At 34.8% G+C, this 21,181-nt stretch overlaps 1 protein-coding gene and 1 non-coding gene across 12 annotated transcripts in view; one reads left to right on the forward strand and one right to left on the reverse strand.

Annotated features, from left to right (window-relative positions):
- The window catches only part of FUT8 (fucosyltransferase 8), a 330,956-nt gene that overhangs the window by 39,725 nt on the left and 270,050 nt on the right, over positions 1 to 21,181 (reverse strand). The gene's annotated exons all lie outside the window — the stretch shown is intronic.
- On the forward strand, positions 10,761 to 10,867 carry LOC113910596. Its single transcript, XR_003516109.1, has one exon. It is a non-coding gene; the product is annotated as a U6 spliceosomal RNA (small nuclear RNA).

Below are 21,181 nucleotides of genomic sequence, written 5' to 3' on the forward strand. Positions count from 1 at the left end.
ATCCCTGTAATTCTATTAGTTTTTACCTCATATATTTTTTTTTTTTATAAATTTTATGGTCCATTAGTGCTTTTTCAAGATTTTATTTATTTATTTATTTGAGAGAGAGAGAGAGAGAGAAACAGCATGAGAGGGGAGAGGGTCAGAGGTAGAAGCAGACTTCCCGCCAAGCTGGAAGCCCGATGTGGGACTCGATCCCAGGACTCCAGGATCATGACCTGAGCCGAAGGCAGTTGCTTAACCAACTGAGCCACCCAGGCACCCTACCTCATATATTTTTATGCTCTGTTGTTCGGTTCATGCATATTAAGGATAGTTACAGCTTCTTGGCAAATTGACCTTCTATCATAATATAATGCCTCTCTTTATTGCTAATAATTTTCCTGCTCTGAAATCTGCTTTGTCTGAAATTCATAGAGCTACTCCAGCTCTCTTTTGATTAGTGTTAGCATGATGTATTTTTCTCATCCCTTTACTTTTAATCTACCTGTGTTTTCATATTTAAAGTGGGTTTCTTGTAAATACCATGTAGTTGTCTTGCTTTTTCTCATCCACTCTAACAGTCCCTGTCTACTAATTAGTATATGTTAGACCACTTACATGTAAAGTGAGTACTGATATAGTTGGATTAAAGTAAACCATATTTGTCACTGTTTTCTATTCATTGGCCTTGTTCTTTATCTTCCTCTATTCTTCTGCCTTCTCTGGTTTTAATTATCACTGTATACCCCATTTTCTCTTCTGTCTTAGCATAGAAATTACAACTTTTTTTTTAAGTGGTTGCCTGAGAGTTTGTAATGCACATTTACAAATTATACAAGTCTACTTTCAAGTAACACTGTATCACTTCATGGGAACTGCAAGCACCTTATAAAAGAATAATCCCAAGTCCTCCCTCTCATCCTTTATAGCACTGTTGTCATTTATTTCACTTATCCCTAAGATATGATCACCAAATATTTTGTTGCTATTATTACTTTGAACAAACTGTTATCTGTTAGATTAAGAATAAGAAAAAGACAAGATTTTATTTTCCTTTTCTAAGACTCATATATAGTGTTTCTAACCTATATCATTTTCATTCTCCCTGAAGCTGGCAACACATTCCCCCAATTTTTGTTTGTCTGAGAAAGTCTATTTCTTCTTTACTTTTGAAGGATAATTTTACTGAATACAGAATGCTAAGTAGATGGTTGTATTTTTTCAAAACTTTTGAAGTATTTCACTCTACCCTCTTCCTGCTTACATGGCTTCTGAAGAGAAGGTTGATGTGATTCTTATCCTACTTGCTCTAGTGGTAAGATCCCTACCCCCATCTACCTGACTTCTTTCAAAAGATTCTGTCTTTGATTTTCTGCAGTTTGATTATAATATTCCTAAATATAGATTTTTTAAAAGTATTTATCCTCCTTGGTGCTGTCTGAACTTTATATATCTGCGGTTTGATGCCTGTCATTAATTTTGGAAAATTCTCAGGCATTATTACTTCAGATATTTCTTCTCTTCCTCTCTTTTTCCTCTGGTATTCTCATTATATGTATATTCACCTTTTGTAACTGTCTTGTTGCAGTTTTTGGATATTATGTTTCATCCTTTTCATTCCTTTTTCTCTTTCCAGTCAGTTTTGTAAGTTTATATTGCCATATCGTCACAGTCACTGATTCTTTCCTTGGTCATGTCCAGTCTACTGATGAGCCCATCAAAGACATTCTTCATTTCTGTTACAATGTTTTTAATTTCTAACATTTACTTTTCATTCTTTCTTAGAGTTTCCATCTCTTTGCTTACATTACTTGTCTTGCATATTTATCCAACAACAGAAGAATGTATATTCTCAAGCTCACAGGGAATATTCACCAAAATAGACCATATTCTGGGCCAAAAAAACATACCTTAACAAATTTAAAAGAACAGACATCATACAAAGTACGTTCTTTGACCACGAAGGAATTAAATGAAAAAATATTAACACAAAAATAGCTAGAAAATCCCAAAATATTTGGAGATTAAACAACACTTAAAAATAACACAAGAATTAAAGAAATCTTGAGAAACTGAAAAACTTTTGAATTAAATGAGAATAAAAAAAACATTAAAATTTGTGGGATACAGCAAGAGTAGTAGTTAGAGGGAACAGTATAGAACTGTAAGCACCTATTGAAAAAAGAAAAAGATAACATCAATATTCTAACTTAGGAAAATAGGGGGGGAAAAGAGCAAATTAAATCCAAAATAAGAAAAAGATCAATAAAATGGAAAGCAGGAAAAAATAGAGAAAAATCAACAAAACCAAAAGTTGGTTCTTTGAAAAGATTAATAAAATAGATAAGCCCTTCGTCAGGCTAACCAAGAAAAGAGAAGACACAAATTATTAATATCAGAAATGAAAGAGGTACCATCACAGCTGATGCCATGGACACTGAAAGGATAAATGAACATTATGGACAAATCTATGCCCACAAATTTGATGACTTAGATGAAATGGACTAAGTCTTTGAAACACAATCTACCAAAACTCACACAAGGAGAAATAGATCATTTGGTTAGGTTTATATTTATCAAAGGAACTGAATAAATAATTAATAACTTTCCAAAACAAAAAGCACCACACCCAAATAGTTTCACTGATGAATTCTACCAAATACTTAAGGGAAAAATGACATCAATTTTCTATCTGTTCCAGAAAACAGAAGCAGAGGGAGCACTCCCTAACTTATTCTATGAGGCCATTACACTAATTCCAAAACTATGCAAAGACATTACAAGAAATGAAACAGACTAATATTTTTCATTAATATAGATGCAAAATCCTCAAGAAAACATTAGCAAATCAAAACTAATAATGTATAAAAAGAATTATATACCATGACCAGGTAGGATCTATTCTAGGTTATTCAAGTCTGGTTCAACATTTGAAAATCAATTAATGTAATCCCTTACATCAACAGGCTAATGCGGAAAAATCTTATAGTATCAATAGATACAGAAAAATTTACATCCAAAATCCATTCATGACAGAAACTCTCAGGAGGGCAAATTTCCTCAATTTAATAAAGATCATCTAAAAAACCCTACAGCTAATGGCATATATAATTGTAAGAAACCTGATGTCTTTTCCCTAAGATTAGGAACAAGGCAAGGATGTCTCCTCTCACCACTTCCAGCAACATTGTACTGGAAGTCCTGGCTAATTCATTAAGACAAGAAAAGGAAATAAAAGGTACACAGATTAGAAAAAAAGACATAAAACTATCATTACCTTTGTTCCCAGATGACATGATCATCTGTGTAGAAAATCCCATGGAATTGACATAAGAACTGATGGAGCTAATAAGTAATTACATCGAAGTTGCAGGAAACAAGGCTAATATATAAAAGTCAACGACTTTCCTATATACCACCATGAGCAACTGGAATTTAAAATTAAAAACATACAGATTTAAATTTGAAAAAAAATTAAAAAATACAATCACTTATATTAGAACCAAAAATGAAAGAAAGAAAAAGACATTTAAATCAAAATATGTATATCTATACGATAATATCTATAAAAACCTGTAAAACTCTGAATAAATCAAAGAAGATGTAAATAAATGGAGAGAGAGTTCAAATTCATAGATAGGAGGACCCAACATTGTTAAGATGTCAATTTTTCACAACTTGATCTATAGATTCAATACAATCTCAATGAAAATCCCAGCAAATAACTTCATGAATATCAACAAAATGATTCTAAAGTTTATATGGAAAGGTGAAAGACTAATAGCCATTACCATATTGAAGAAAAAGGACACATTCAGAGGACTGAAACTACCTGACTTCTAGACTTACTGAAAAGCAACAGTAATCAAGACTGTGATATTGGTGAAAGAACAGACAAATAGATCAATGGAACAAGACAGAAAGTCCAGAAATAAACACATACAAATATAGTCAACTGATCTTTGACAAAGAAGCAAAGTGAATCCAATAAAGAAGAAGCATCTTTTAACAAATGGTGCTAGAACAACTGCATGTCCACGTGCAAAAGAGAGAGAAGAGAGAAGAGAGAGAGAGAGAGAGAGAGAGAAATAAAAAAAGAATCTAGACACTGACATCTTTCACAAAAATTATCTCAACATGGACCACAGACCTAAATGTAAAACTCAAAACTATTTTAGAAAATAAATACAGGAGAAAATATAGGTGGCCTTGGGTTGGCACTGAGTTTTTACATACAGCACCAAAAGCACAATCCATAAAAGAAAAATTGAAAAGTTGTACTTCATTAAAATTGAAAAATTCTGCTCTGTGAAAGACATTGTTAAAAGAATTAAATGAAAAGCCACAGAAGGGAGAAAATATCTATTAACAGACTTAATCCAAAATATACAAAGAGCTCCTGAAACTCAACAAGAAGACAAACAACTCTACCAAAAAATGGGCAAAAGATGTGAACAGACATCTCACCAAAGAAGACTTACAGATGGAGAATAAGCACATGAAATGATGCGCAACATTATAGATCATTAGCACATTGTAAATTAAAACAGGATACCACTACATACCTATTAGGATGGCTAAAATCAACAGTGACAACACCAAATGTAAGAGAGGATGTGGAGCAACAAAAACTTTCATTCACTGCTGGTGAGAATGCAAATTGCTATAGCTACTGTTAAAGACCAGATGTTTGTGTCCTCCCCAAATTCACGTGTTGAAGTCTTAACCCCCAATGTGATGGTATTAGGAGGTAGGGACCTTTGGGAGGTAATTAGGCTTGGATGAGGCCATGAGGGTGGGGCCCCCAAGATGGGATTAATGCCCTTATAAAAAGAGGAAGAGTCACCAGAGTTTCTTCACTCTTATCATGTGAGAATACAGCAAGAAGGTGGCTCCCTGCAAGCCAGGAATAGGGCTCTCAGCAAGAACCAATTTGCTGGCACTCTGAATTTGGATTTCCCAGCCTCCAGAACTATGAAAAATAATGTCTGTTGTTTAAGCCACCCAGCCTGTGGTATTTTGTTACAGCAGCTCAAGCAGACTAAGACAGCCATTTGGAAGATAGTTTTTGCAGTTTCTTATAAAGCTAAACATAGTCTGACCATATAACCAAGCAAGCACTCTCTTAAGTATTTACCCAAATAATCTGAAAACTTATGCCCACACAAAAACCTACACGAATGTTTATACCAGCTTTATTCATTAACTAGATGCTCCAAATTGGAAGCAACCAAGATGTCCCTCAATAGGTGAATACAAAAACTGTAGTGCATCCATACAATTCAATATTGTTCAGAAAGAAATGAGCTGTCAAGCTACAAAAAGATACAGAGGAACTTTTTTAAAAAAGCAGTCAGTCAGAAAAGACTTCCTAATGTATGATTCCAACTATATTATATGACAATCTAGAGAAGGCGAAATTACAGAGAAAAAAATCATACTTGCCAGAGGTTGGAGGAAGGGAATGGGGGTGAATTGGTGGAGCACAGGAGTTTTTTAGGCCACTGAAAGTACTGTGTATGATTATGTAATGGTAGATACATAACATTATGCATTTGGCAAAACCCATAGAACTATACAACACAAAGACTGAACACTAAACTGTGAACTTCAAAAATAATGTATCAATACTGGTTCATTGACTGTAATAAGTGGACCACACCACGGTAAATGTTAACAATAGGGAAACAGGGCCATGGAGGTGGACAGAAGGAATAAGAAAAAAAAAGGAGGGAGTATATAGGAACTTTGTACTTTCTAACAAATTCTTCTGTAAACATATAATTGCTCTAAGAAACAAAGTCTATTAATTTAAAAAAAAATGCATTCAAAAAAGACTAAAAGAATATACATACATAATTTATGTATTTTTATTTTCTTTGTTACATTTTCTATACTTTCTGGGTTTTTCAACAATGGGTGTTCATTGCTTTATATTTTAAAAATTTATTTTAAAATATGCCAAATGGAATGAATAAATTCGCCATTAAAACAGAACAACAATCTGATCCAGATGAAATTAAATCCAAAAAATTCTGATCTCTGACACTGTTGTCCAGTTAACATAATCTCTAATCCTTCTTTTTCTTTTCATATATTAATTAAAAATCATGCTATCTCCCCTTAGAGTTGTTTTCTGGGAGACAAAATGAGGAAAGCTCTTTAAAAATAATAATAAAAAAAAGGATATCAAAGAAAGTGCTAAAAATGATTAATTACAGGAAAAGATAAGGTGTTTTCTTTGATTGAAGAGGGAGGCAGGCCTGGAAAGATTTCAATGACACCTCTAACCAACTAACAAAGGCTAAATTTATCACAAATTAGAAATACAAAGAGAGCATTCTATTAAATCAAAGGCTTTCTCAGTCCAACTGTAAGGCTATATGGAGGAACAGCTTAAATTCAATAAAGTATGAGTCATGGTTTAACTGAAACCTCTGCCCTGGGAAGAAACTTGTTCTATCTGAATGTATTTAATTTCTACTTTAGTGTAGATGTTTTCAAGTTCACAAACGTAGGAATTTTCTGGTCAATATTGATCTGAAGACTATAATTTGAGATAAATGGAAATTCAGTCCTTCCAAAGTCCTCTTTCTTTTATGGCAAACAGCTACATAAAATTTGTCCATACATATAATAGTTTCTTACTCTTTCCTAATTAATGGAATTTTAAGGTTTACAAGAGATCAAAGCGATATATAATCAAGCCCCTTTCCCTATTTATCGTCTCCAGACTGTTGTTAACAAAACAAAAACAAAACAACTCTTAAAATTAACAACATTAATCTTTTACTGAAATGGCCTTGGTGTAATCATATCTCATATCCATTAACAGGCCTCAACCATTCACTTAAGCCCATCTAAGTAGCTTGATCTGGTTCCATTATAATAATGTATGGTTTCTTTATTCTAGCATGACACAGCACAGAGATTTATTTCACACTGAACTTTTCTGAATTAAAAAAAAAAAAGAGGATTCAAGAACAGGTGTCTCAGGCTAGATTGGGGACTGCATAACTGAGCTTTGTGTTAGGGGATGATAAGAACACATTTAAAATTTTAATTGAAGAATGCCAGGCACCAGAGGCAAATAGCATGCAATTTTTTTAAATGCTAAAAACAGCCAGCTGCCAAAAAGGGCAAGCTAGCTGATGGTTACAGCTGTTCACCATCATGCAACAAAAACACAAAAGCTTTCTATTTCTTGAGGTATGTCTTATCTGCATGGTGGACTCTGGCCTCTACATATCATTTTTGTACCCTGGTGTTAAGTTACCCCAGCATGGCATAAAACTATTCAAAATGAAGGAAAAATGACTTTCTGACTATACTGTTTTAAATGATCTACAATTACATCTCATTTAGTTAATTTAGGAGAGAGTTGACTGCATCATTCTTACTGTTTTATGTAACGGCCACTGAGAGAAAGTGAATTCTTCCATGGAGTACTGCTAGGAAAAAATGTGTCCAAATCTCTTTTTTGAATTGGGAAACCGAGTGGTAGATTGCAAAAATGTGTTGTCTCACATTCCAATGACGAAAGAGCCTATAAAATGTCAAGCAAGGGAAAAAAAGTCTGAGCTTTTACCTTTTCCTTATTTCTGGTAGTCACTAACATAAACATAAAGATGAAGGACAGTAGAAAATACAATGGCCTTTTTAAAAATCCACAGATCAAACAGTCTTTTTCTGTAAGTATTTCTTATCTTGCAGTCCCTGATACAAAATAGCATTTTATTAAACTAAACTGATTAAATATAAAACTGGAAAACAACATACTATATTTTACTAAAAAAGCAATAGCTTTAAAATGCTAGTTTGGGGGCGCCTGGGTGGCTCAGTTGGTTAAGCGACTGCCTTCGGCTCAGGTCATGATCCTGGACTCCCGGGATCTAGTCCCATATCAGGCTCCCTGCTCAGCGGGGAGTCTGCTTCTCCCTCTTGACCCTCTTCCCTCTTGTGCTCTCTGTCTCTCATTCTCTCTCTCTCAAATAAATAAATAAAATCTTAAAAAAATAAAACTAAAAATAAATAAATAAATAAAATGCTAGTTTGCCCTTGAAAACAAACAATTCATTCCATCAACATACAGCTATGGAAGCATTTCTTCCCCTGCTCTTTTTATATGTAGGGGCTAGATAGAGAGTTCAGACTATTTTTTAGCCAGAATGCAAAGACTTCATTCAAACCTTCTCCAAATGATTCTTTTTCCTCTCTTTTACTTTAATCTTCTCAGCATACTCTAAAGACCCAGGCAATTCATTTCAATGGGACAGAACTGCAAAAATGGTCTTTAAGAAGAGGTTTGGCAAATTCAATAATTTGCTGAAGAGTTTTCTTATACATCTGTGGCCACTCCTGTTTTTACTCAATTACACAGATAATTCCACTACCTAGAATAGAGAGGAATATGTATAAATAAGTAGTGAAGGGCATGCTAACAGTTGTTATAGTAAAACATGTATCAGTCTTTTGTTAAACAACTAAATATGACACCAAATATACATTTTTATATAAAATTAATGCCAAACAAAATACCTGCACCACCAATAGAATACAGAAACCAAAATTGCTATTTATCACTAATATATATTTCTTTTCAGGCTAAGCAAAATGTTCAAAAAAGAGATTTCATTTAATCAAATGAGAAACATTTAAATTATATATCCACAACAGACTAGGGAACAGTGACTTGTCCATATGTACATTAATTAGCTCAATAATTACATATTAATATTAATGATATTCAGAAAAAGTAGCTTGAAGTAGTGCCAGATTTTTTTAAATGTCATGAATATGGACATAACATTTATTACTCATATAATGGATGGCAGTCTATACAAACTACAAAATTAAAGCATCTTTATGTCTCCCCCTGACTTTATTTTTTGTGTTTGGAATATTATTCAATTGGCATGGAGTAATTTATCCTTTTCTCTCTTTTTGAGAAAAATCCCTCTGTATCCAACCATCTGATTAATTATTTAACTGTCATATTATAAATTATGCTAGCAGAAAATGCATCTCCTGATACAGTATAATACTTTCTTGTGTGCTTAATTTAGAAAGCACACAAATCTTTCAAAGTTAAATTCATTGTTTATATCCTTGCCATAGTTTACAACAAAGGTCTGAGTAATAATAATAACGCCAATCCTGTCATTTCCTCAATTAAAAAAATTTCCTAACAAGCAATTCTGTATTAACTTGACTGCTTTTGCTGATATTCTTCAAAAGCACAGCTGCATTAATTTATTGTTTTTCAAAAATGATTGTTAATGTTATAAAATTACATGTTGAGTTCCTATATATAAGAAACCTATCACAAAAATTGCAATTACTGTGAATGTAAACACTGGTTTTCAGTTTTGCCTATTCAATGACTGCTAAGAATGAATACAAAATGCAAGGTTTATTTAACTAACACACTATCATTTTCATACTTTTACAGCTGAGAAAATACTTGTACCTAAGTACCCTCTATCAGATTTGTTTTGGTGTCCCTTGAGAAATGCAATGTAAGTGCTATCAGGTCAATTTCTTAGTCACATTCTCCTGAAGGATAAACTGAGAAGCAGATGGTGTAATGCTCTCTTCCACATAATTCAGCAAAGGAGAGGCAAAAGGAAAAATAATGCCCAGGAGTTCTGATACTTTGGCATTATTCTAAGTAAGGTATGAAAGGCACATAAGCATTTTTATCATCATCTGAAAAGCAATCCAGTCTGCAGAATTCTGTATCTAAGATTTCTGGTCATTTTACAACTTTTTAAAGACCAGTTCAAAAGCTACTTCCTTCTCATTTTTCTGGCTAGAATGACAATACTTACCAATCCCTTAGGGCCTTGTTCATATCTTTATAACATTGTGAACTATTTTTTGTCTCATGAGATCAATTTTTTAAATGTTTGTGTTAATCTACTATTTAATTGGGAGCTTCTTGAGAACAGGGACTCTGTCTTAATCATCTATAATGCGATTGGCAAACAGGATTTATTACTTCTAGGAAATTACTCATCTAACATAAAATATGGTAATGATAGTACCTACCATATAGGTTAATTGTGAATATTAAATGAAATAACATATGCAAAGTTTTAAGCACTGTTACATAGTAAGATTCACTAAATGTTAGCTACTGCTATATATAGTATTACTTTCATAGTGCCTAAACTGAAAAGTATTCAATAAATGTTTACTGAGCCAAAGATATCCAAAGAGACAGACATACACATACATAGCCGAGACTTTGTACAGGAAAATGTTATCTTTAGTCCATAAAGTACATTTAAACTTAGCTATTTTTTAACTTAGTATTTTTCAGTGTTAAGTATTTTCTTAGTTATTTTCAGTTTTACTGTTTTACTGAACATATTTTTATGTTTTACTAAAAATATTAGGAATAAAAATTTTAAAATAGTCAATATTAGGATTATTTTCACTAATACAAATATGTGAAGGTGAAATTCTATCACAATAAAATTTGTAAGACACCAAGAGGGTTAAATTCTATTGGAATTTTGTTATAAGTAACAATAAGGCCATATTTTTAAAACATTTTTCAAATATTTCCATGCCTTAGTAAAATAAAAAATCATGTTCTTTAACAAAAAAACAAACTAACCTTTTTCCACACCTGTTGCCTCATTTACCCCTCATCAGAAACCTGTGAATCACATAGATTAGGCTACGTTTCCTTTATTTGGTAGATTTGGAAAAGGAGCCTAAAATTTTTAGGGATTGTTTTGCTTAGAGGCAATTTAATTAAAAAACAAACAGTGCTCGCTTTGGCAGCACATATACTAAAATTGGAATGATACAAAGAAGATTAGCATGGCCCCTGCGCAAGGATGACACGCAAATTCATGAAGCGTTTCATATTTTTATTGCGCAAGACTGTTGAATCACAGATCTGTACCTCTGAAACAAATAATACATTATATGTTAAAAAAAGAAGAAGAAGAAGAAGATAGCAGGAGAGGAAGAATGAAGGGGGGGAATCGGAGGGGGAGACGAACCACGAGAGACTATGGACTCTGAGAAACAAACTGAGGGTTCTAGAGGGGAGGGGGGTGGGGGGATGGGTTAGCCTGGTGATGGGTATTAAAGAGGGCATGTTCTGCATGGAGCACTGGGTGTTATATGCAAACAATGAATCATGGAACACTACATCCAAAACTAATGATGTAATGTATGGTGATTAACATAACATAATAATAAAAAAAAACAAACAAAAAACAACTAACAACGGAGTAACAAGTACTAGCCAGTATTATGGGGCAAAAAAGGAGACAAAATAAATCAGAGAAGCTTCTCAAAGAAGAAAAAACTATTTAAATATAGTAATTTATAAGTGAGAACATGGGGTCAATTGGAGAGAAATATCGCAAAAGAAATGATACTAAAAGATAAATAGGATTTCATGTGATGAAATGTAGGAAAGACATTCTAGAAAGAAATAACATGTTGCCAGCATAGAAATAAAATTGTACATAACTTTCAAGAAATAAATCAGTAGCTGGACTGGTGAGATCAGGAGTACTGTACACATTTTGAGAAGTGGCTTATTTCCTATATGCTAAGTAAGGTGTTTATACATACCTCTCTAGACACTGAGCAGCCATGGAAGATTTTAAGAAACAAAATCATATTTGATTTTGGAAATATCATTCTGATGGCAGTGTGGAGAATGGATTAAAAGGAGATAGCTTCTGAAAGCAAGAGGGACAGTTAGGAGACTACTGAAATAGCTGTCCCACAGAGAGATTAGGCATATGTAGACAAGATAAGGATATGTACTGTCTACTATGACCTAGTAATTTACTACACTTCTAGGCATATGTACAGCTTTCCAGTCAACATGCTACAAAAAAAACTGACGGCAGGTAAAAATTTAAGGTGTAAGGACAGACATAAATGAAGCAGCTGAACAGAATGGAGACCAGAAATAGGCCCATTATATTGTCAACTGATTGTTGACAAAAGCACCAAGGCAATTCAACAGGGAAAGACAAACTTTTCAGCAGATAGAGCTGGACTGACTGGATAAACCCATGGAAAACAATGAACTTCAACCCAGGTTCACCTCATACTGTACGCAAAAAATAGTATCAATGAGATCACAGACATAAATATAAAAGCCAAACCAATAAGGCTTTTAGAAGAAAACATAAAATAATGTCTTTATGATCTTAGGATAGGCAAAGATTTCTTAGAACACAAAAAGCACTAACTTCTATAGTACTAGAACAAAACTTGATAAACTGGACTTCAACAAAAAATTTTTGATCTTCAAAACACACTGTTAAGAAAATGAAAAGACAAGCCACAGACTGAGAGAAAATACTTACAAATCATGTTTATGATAAAAACTTGTATCCAGAAACACACACACACACACACACACACTCCTCCTATAAATTAAAAATAAAAAGATAAACAACCCAATTTTAAAAACTAATTTAAGACTTGGATAAGGGTGTTACTTACATTATCAAAACTCATTGAATTATACAAGTTAGATCTGTTTATTTCACCAGAAATTTTACCTCACATTAATAAGTACACAAAAAAGATCAAATTTTAAAGAAATTATTCACAAATTTACAATGGTCAAAACCGTATTTGTTTGGTAATTATTATTTTAAAGTAGGAGTCAGCAAACTTTTTTTGTAAAAAGCCAGATGGTAAATATTTTAGCTTTGCAGGCCATATGGTCTCTGTTGCAATGACTCAACTCTGCCACCATAGTACGAAAGCAGCCACAGACACTATGTTAACAAATGGGCATGGGTGTGTTCTAGTAAAACTACCAAAATAGTAGGGAGCTGAGTTTGCCTGAGGGCTAAAATTTCCCTACCCCTTTATTAGAGCATAAGATTTTATTTGTAACATACTGCCATAGAGATCTCTGTGGCTTTACCATATACCACCACCTCCCAGGTGATACTCTGGGCAGTAAAGACATATTTTAACATATGGTTAAGATGTGAAAAACTTTGATAAGCACTGCCCTAGAGAAACTAACACATATGCACAAGGAGACATGCAAACTTGAAATAATTTAAACATCCATCAATGAGGGAATACACAAATCATGATACATATATACAATAAAATATAATAAAAATAAATGTTCACCTATTAACACGTGTATAATACAAATGGGTGCCTCTAAGATGGTCACTCATGGCAAGCCACAAGGTAATCTTTTTAAAAAATTCCAGTAGAGTTAACATACAGTGTTACATTAGCTTCAGGTGTATAATAGTGATTCAACAATTCCGTACATCACCCAGTGTTCATGATGAATGCACTCCTTAATCCCCATCAGCTATTTAACCCACCCCCCCCACCTCCCCTCTGGTAACCATCAGTTTGTTCTCTATAGTTAGGAGTCTGTTTCTTGGTTTCTCTCTCTTTTTCCCTTTGCTCATTTGTTTTGCTTCTTAAATTTCACATACGAGTGAAACCATATGGTATTTGTCTTTCTCTCACTGACTTATTTGGCTTAGCATTATACTCTCTAGCTCTATCCATGTTGTTGCAAATGGCAAAATTTCGTTCTTTTTATGGCTGAATAATATTCCATTATACATACACCATATCTTCTTTATCCATTCCTCTGTCAATCTGTCCATAATTTGACTATTGTAAACAATGCTACAATAAACATAGGGTGTATGTATCCCTGTAAATTAGTGTTTTTGTATCTTTTGGATAAATTCCCAATACTGTGATTACTGGATTGTAGGGTAGTTCTATTTTTAACTTTTTGAGGAACCCCCATACTGATTTCCACAGTGGCTGCACCAGTTTGCATTCCCACAACAGTGCAAGAGGATTCCTTCTTCTCCACATCCTCACTAACACTTGTTTCTACCATAAGATAATCTTTCCTCTGAAAGAGAAATACCACATTACTTTTAAAATGTAGATATCATATTCTTCAAAGGCTATCTTAATCTCTGAATTCAATCCTGGTACTAATTGCTAGACGTTTCCAAAAGATGCACAGGGACTGCTCCATAGATTTTAAAATCTCAATCTGGGTGGACCCATGGTTGGTATTGGACATAATCAAAAAAAAAAAAAAAAGGACAAAGAATGCAATGTTGACTTTTGTCAATCATATTATTGGATATTCTGGACTGCATGGATCAAGACTGGCCAGAGGTAGCAGCAGAAGGAGCTACTAAACCAGCCTACTCCCCAATTCCATTTGTCCCGCTGTCCAATTTCAGTGGACACAGCCAGGTGGGCAGTGGTAACAGAGAAAGGAAAATACTGGTAATTAACCCATTTATCGACTGCTTTTTTCATCATGCCTTAAAATCCCATTGGAGGGGCACCTGGGTGGCTCGGTCAGTTAAGTGACTGCCTTCGGCTCAGGTCAAGATCCCAGGGTCCTGGAATCGAGTCCCACATCCGGGTCCCTGGTCAGCAGGGGGCCTGCTTCTCCTGCTCCCCCTGCCTGTGCTCTCCTGCTCTCTCTCTGTCAAATAAATAAATAAAATCTTAAAAAAAAAAATCCCATTGGAGTGTTTTCGGGAAGTCCACTTTACCCTCCCAGAATAAAAATAGCTTCAAATATAGTATTTAATACTCCAAAACTAGAGAGGATAGGAGCATGCTACCATGCTCCAGTACTATGTTTTGGGTTGTTTACCCAAACATAATCTCTGCTGGTCCGGCACATCTCGTTCCATCTAGTCAATAGACCGGTAACAGACGGATAGTCAATCCAAGACCCTTACTTCTATGTATTTCCAATATTCAGATCCTTATGATTTGCTCAATTCCATTGCTAGTGTTTTGAAAACACCTCTTTGCCAAAGCGTAACTCCACTTTTAGGCAAGTTACTTGAAAATTAATACCTTGAATATGTTCACAGTTTCCTAAGCATTAATTTTGACACAGCTCCCAGAGAGTAGAACCTCCACAGAAATCTTGTTTCTCTTAGTATTACCTATATATTAGAGCTCCAAGACAGTACGTTTTATTTCAAATTCCCCTCTTACCTCTCAAAATCATCATCCTATCAGCCTAGACAGCTAAAGAACTAACTAAAGACTAACTGCTTTGGCAGGAAGGTTTTCTAATTGGGGTCAGTGCTCTAGGTAACAAGGCAACTTAGTTCCCAAAACTAGGGGGGATTGGTCAGGTTTCCTTGACAGGATACTGTTGGTGCCTAATCAGTGTAGACATGGGGATTTTACTGGGCATTCCAAGTAAAACCCAAGAGAAGTAGACAATGATCCTCAGGTGGGCTGGGGAACTAAACCTGGCCTTCCATGGGAGGATGAGCAAAGGGGGTGGTTATCGTTGTCTGTCTAGCATAACTTACCTATTCTGTTTTCATTTACATTTCTGAATGAGTTTCACAAAAAGCCACTGAGTATTTCTAAGTTTCATTAATGTTGGTTGTTAAAGTTTCTCTAAAGAAGCCCTTGCTGAAATCCCATGACCTAATTATGTTATTTTATTATTTTGCTTTGTTCCCATAAAGCTAAAGTGCTAATAAAAACATTTATATGTTTAAAATATATAAAGCATTGTCAAATACATTATCACTTTGAAACCTCGTAACTCTGTAAGGTACATAGAACAGATATTAAGAAAGGCTGTGGGACGCTAAAGTCACACAGCTAATAACTCCTGATTCCAAATCAACGACACTGACCTGTCCCACCTTTCCTCATTCCTCATCCTCGATCCTCATACGTGGATCGAGCCCCACGTATAGGCCTAGCTTGTGCTCCTGGTGACGTCTTTAATTCCTTCAGCCAGAAACGCCCACAGAACTTTATACCTCTCTTATGACACTTATCATATCCTATTTTTGTTACATTTACAGATTTATGGATCTTATCATACTCAGTGCAAATTCCTGAAGGGCAGGGACTGGGTCTTACTAATCTTTATATCCCCTACAGCATCTAGAAACACTCAAAAGTTTTACTTGATGTCTAGTGCACTACCCTGTTTATGAGGGTGATCCACATTCTTAGAAACTTCATTATAAAAAAATATTAAAAATATAAATGTGCCCACTTATATTTACACCTAAATAAATATACAGTATTTGTGTGGCAGTTGTACCCTGAAAAAACTTAAGATGGAGAGAATCTCAAGCAGGCTCCATGCCCAGCACAGAGCCCTACGCTGGGTTTGATCTCTCAACCCTGAGATCATGACCTGAGTCGAAATCAAGAGTCAGACACTCAAACCAGGTGCCCCTTTAGTTGTTGTTGTTGTTGTTGTTGTTGCTGTTGTTTTAAAGTAATCTACACCCAATGTGGGGCTTGAATTTACAACCCCAAGATCAAGAGTCACAAGCTCTACCAACTAAGCCAGCCAGTTGCCCCGGACATACAATTTTTGAACAAGAATTGTAATAATCCTAATTATAATATTATGTCTTTTGGCAAAATCCTTTTGACTTATAGCATTACTATCTGCAATTTCTTGATTCTAGGGAATATAATTTGCATTGTTTAAAAGCTACTTATATTAGTAGATTAAACTTTAATTGAATGAAAAGGAGTACCTCTTTCTGAAAAGGTAGGGAACTCAGGTCTAATCCTTTTCAATACTGTCAGGAAATATTTTTATTCCTAGCTTTCTGGGAAACAAAACAGGAGAAAGAATACTGAACCCTAAAGTATCAGCTAGGGATGGTTATAATTCTGTAATCTGCTTTTGACCTTCTTCTAAAGGCAAGGAAAATGTGTGAGAAGAAAAGTCTATTATCTAAATTACATATATAAAATATACTTTATACTGTTACCTAATGTATAAATCTCTACTGAGCCTTCTTACTCAGCAACATCCTTTTGGAAGGAAAAAAAGGATATGTATAATTCCACTAAAGACCATGGACTATTATCTTTTCCTGTTCCATGGAATTAGCCTATAATTTATATATAAACTTGAGGAAGAAAGATAAGGAAATTCTAGATTTATATCATACCCAGAACTCTTGCATATAAAACTAACAAAAGAGCTAGGAGGTAGGGGCGCCTGGGTGGCTCAGATGGTTAAGCGTCTGCCTTCGGCTCAGGTCATGATGCTGGGATCCTGGGATCGAGCCCCACGTTGGGCTCCCTGCTCAGCGGGGGGTCTGCTTCTCCCCCTCCCTCTGCTTCTCTCCTTGCTCATGCACTCTCTCTCTCTCTCTCTCTCTGTGTCTCAAATGAATAAATAAAAAAATCTTAAAAAAAAAGAGCTAGGAGGCATTCTTAACTTTCTTTATCATTTCAACAGCTACCTTATTTGTAGAATCATTTCTAAACTTGAATGTGATCTACATGTTTTAAACAAATAGAACTCTTATCAAAATGCTACTGAAAGACTGCATTCTTTCTTTTATATACTTTGATGTTTGAATCAAAAGCTAAATGTGACTGAGCCTCAAAGACTTACAAAGACGTGCCTCAGGAAAACAGAAAAATCCAAACATTTGAAAAAGGTAGGTGTAGGAAGGAAGGAAGGAAGGAAGGAAGGAAGGAAGGAAGGAAGGAAGGAAGGAAGGAAGAAAAAAACCACTGATGAATCTGGGGACTACTAGATCATATTAGAAGAAAGATTCCTTATTTTAGGAAAGGATTTCCTTTGGGAATCCTTTACATAGTTCCACTAAAATGTTTAAAACATGACTTGATTTATAATAATTCCATTTATAGCAGATCTTTTTTTTTTTAAGATTTTATTTATTTATTTGAGAGAGAAAGAGAGCACAAGCAGGGGGAGTGGCAGAAGGAGAGGGAGAAGCAGGCTCCCCACTGAGCAGGGAACCAGCCATGGGACTCCATCCCAGGACCCCGGGATTATAACTTGAGCCAAAGGCAGATAGATGCCCAACCGACTGAGCCACCCAGGTGCCCCTAAGCAAATCTTTAAGAAACACAAATTGTCACATAAAAAGATACCTGTATTTACAAAACCACTGATAATTTCTGAGACCGGTATCATGGCTATGTGGCCCAGACATTGCACAAGGAATAAGAGTACCTGGATTCTATTTCTAGCTCCAGCAACCTTGGATAGATTCTAACTAGACGTAAGAGAACTTTTTCAAAAACTTTTCCAATGAAATTGTTTCTACTCCACAATGACTTTAATGCTTATTATGTATTGCTACTTCCTAAATCATACCTCTTTTTACCTCTGAACTCATTCTGCCAGAACCTTGTCTAAAAATGCCAGAATATATTGCTAAAAAGATTCATTCTTAGTGATAAACTATTTTTTAAAAAAACAAAATCTACAATTTGGTAAAAGTGCTTCATATAGCTTTGCAGGGTAACAGTTTGAGATTTGGACCAGGATGCAGGACAGGTAGGTTTGATTTGTTTCTTTTGTTGCATTTATTGTGTTCCAATCAAGTGCTTGGCATTGTGTAAATAACCCAGAAGACCTAGGCCCTATTGCCCTCTGGAGTTTCCCCTTAAAGATAAAATAAACCAAAAATTCAAATATAGAATGGTGCTTCTTAAAGTTTTCCACCAAAATGCTCCCAGTAGCAGAGGAGGGTAAACTTATACTACTTATGAAGCTTAGTCTAAACCAATGGGCTGAAGTTTGATGTTTCATCAAATTTTTCATTTTACACCATTGTAATATCCTGTTTGTTTTATTATTTGAAAATGATTTAACTTACATACCAGCAAATAAAATTAGTAGTCCAAGAAAATGTACCATGTTTATCCTGGCAGTTTGTAAGCCTCTGACTCACTTTCCCAGGTTTACTTGTATTTCAATTTGAGAAGCACTCGTAGGAATGAATTTGGAAATAAGCATCTATGTGGGCTCACTCTGGGCAAGGCTGTTGTGTGGACAAAGCTTCAGCTTCCTAATCCTGTATTTCATAACTATGAGATATCAAAGCCTTCTTTTTATGTCCTTAAGTGGGAAGCTGAAGATAAAGGAAATGTCATAGTGAAAAGTAGTTTGAGCTCTTTTGAGACATACTTATAATCTGGTATTTTACATTCCTGAAACAAAGATCTTTCTTTCTTTTATGGACCATGAATAGCAGAACAAAAGGCATACAGGTTGAAACAAAAGTCCTTATGTATCAGCAATGATACTTGCCTAGGTCAGTAACTATCAGAGGGGTGGGTAGAGGGAGGGCAGAGAGACCCATTGGAATCTTGAAGCATGGACAGCTTCCTTTTCAACTATGTATGGCACCAACTCACTCTCCAAGCCCTGTACCACCGCCTCTTGCCCCCAAACTCAGCCAGTTTAAAAATCATTAACTACAGTGAGCCACTGTTACGGGTGGGAGTACATCTTTCTCAGATGTGTTGGTACAGAAAAAATATTGAGATGGAGGCTTAAGGTAGCTACAGGGGAGACTCTTTGGTCCAGAATTTTATTATGATTCAATAGTGGGTTTATTAAATACAGAGATATTTTAATGTCTAGAAGTTATTCTCATTAGTTATTTTCCTCTCTGGATCTCTTTCAATTTTTTCATTTAACTCTACAAATATGACACTCTTATAAAAGCTCAATTTTCATCTAAGAGTAAAAATGTAAGTTTCCTGTTGTTGCAGGTTATAATCTAATAATATATTCCATTATCATGTTTGTATTTTAAAATCTGGGGACCAAACATACATGATGAAAAAAATTGTATGTGAAAATCATCTTAATACCTGTTATAGTTCTTAATAATTTTTCCTTGTGATTACAGCCCTATAAAAGTGGACAGGGAGGTAGGTATTGAGTATCACGAGCTTTTTGTACAGCTAAACTGAGGTTCAGAAGCTATAATTAATTGCCGAAATCCAGAAAGATAAAAACAACAGAAGAGAGATCAGATAGGGTCAAACCCAAAGCCCATATTTTTTTCTCCTTCTCACATTACTTTAACAGAGAAATCAAGATGTTTTCGCAGCAAGAGGGATCCAAAATATTATATTTCAAGTTGCTATTAATCAATAACCAAGGGTTGAAAAATATTACTGTAAAAATGCTACACAGTATATCCATAGCCTATCCTAATAGGTACATTATGCCTATAGATTCTTAATCACTTCATTACTTTATCAATCAGTCTATGTGAGTTCAGCCATTATTCAGATACAAGCTAGCTAGACCATTTAGATGATTCTAACAGACATCTTAGTAATTCTGTAAATGTTAAAAATATTAATTTCACAGGAAAATTGGAAGTATAATTTAATTTGTGCTCTGTTTGCTAAAGATTCTCCTTTTTTTTTTTAAAGATTTTATTTATTTATTTGACAGAGAGAGAACGAGAGCAGGACACAAGCAGGGGGAGTGGGAGAGGGAGAAGCAGACTCCCATAGGAGCATGGAGTCCAATGCGGGGCTCGATCCCAGGACCCTGGGATCATGACCTGAGCCAAAGGCAGATGCTTAATGACTGAGCCATCCAGGCACCCCTAAAGATTTTCCTTTTGACCTAAGTGACAGATATTTGCTTAAGGAGTTTACTGGTAGAACTACCATGGGACCCAGCAATCCCAGGGTATATATCCACTGCCTCAGAGAGGTAATCTGTACCCTCATTTTCACTGCAGTATTACTCACAATAGCCAAGACACAGAAACAACCTACATGTCCAGCAATGGATGAATGGATAAAGAAAATACACACACACAGAGGAGTATTACTCAGCCATGAGAAGGAAGGAAATCCCAGCATTTGTGACAACACCGATGGACCCTGAAGACATTATGCTAAGTGAAATAAGTCAGAGAAAGACAAATACTGTATGATCTCATTTGTATGTGGAATCTAAAAAAAAATGAAGTCATAGAAACAGAGAACAGATTGGCTGGGAAAGGGTGGAGTAGAGGAAAAAGGTGAAGGTGGTCAAATGGTACCAACTCCTAGTTAAGAGATAAATTAGTTCTGGAGCTATAATATACCATAATAACTATAGTTAACAATGCTATACTGTAATATCTGAGAGTTGCTAAAAGAGTAAATCTTAAAAGTCCTTATCATAAGAAAAAAAAATTTGTAAAGTAAGTGATGGATGTTAACTAATTTACTGCAGTAATCTTGTCACAATATACCTACGTCAAATCATTACATTGTACACTTTAAACTAATACAATGTTATATGATAATTATATCTCAATAAAACTGGAAAAATAATTTGATCAAGCTAGAAGACTGAATTACCTTTCTATTCTTTCCATACAAAATGATAATGCAA

Source organism: Zalophus californianus, chromosome 6, assembly GCF_009762305.2.
Source record: "Zalophus californianus isolate mZalCal1 chromosome 6, mZalCal1.pri.v2, whole genome shotgun sequence".
NCBI classification, from domain to species: domain Eukaryota; kingdom Metazoa; phylum Chordata; class Mammalia; order Carnivora; family Otariidae; genus Zalophus; species Zalophus californianus.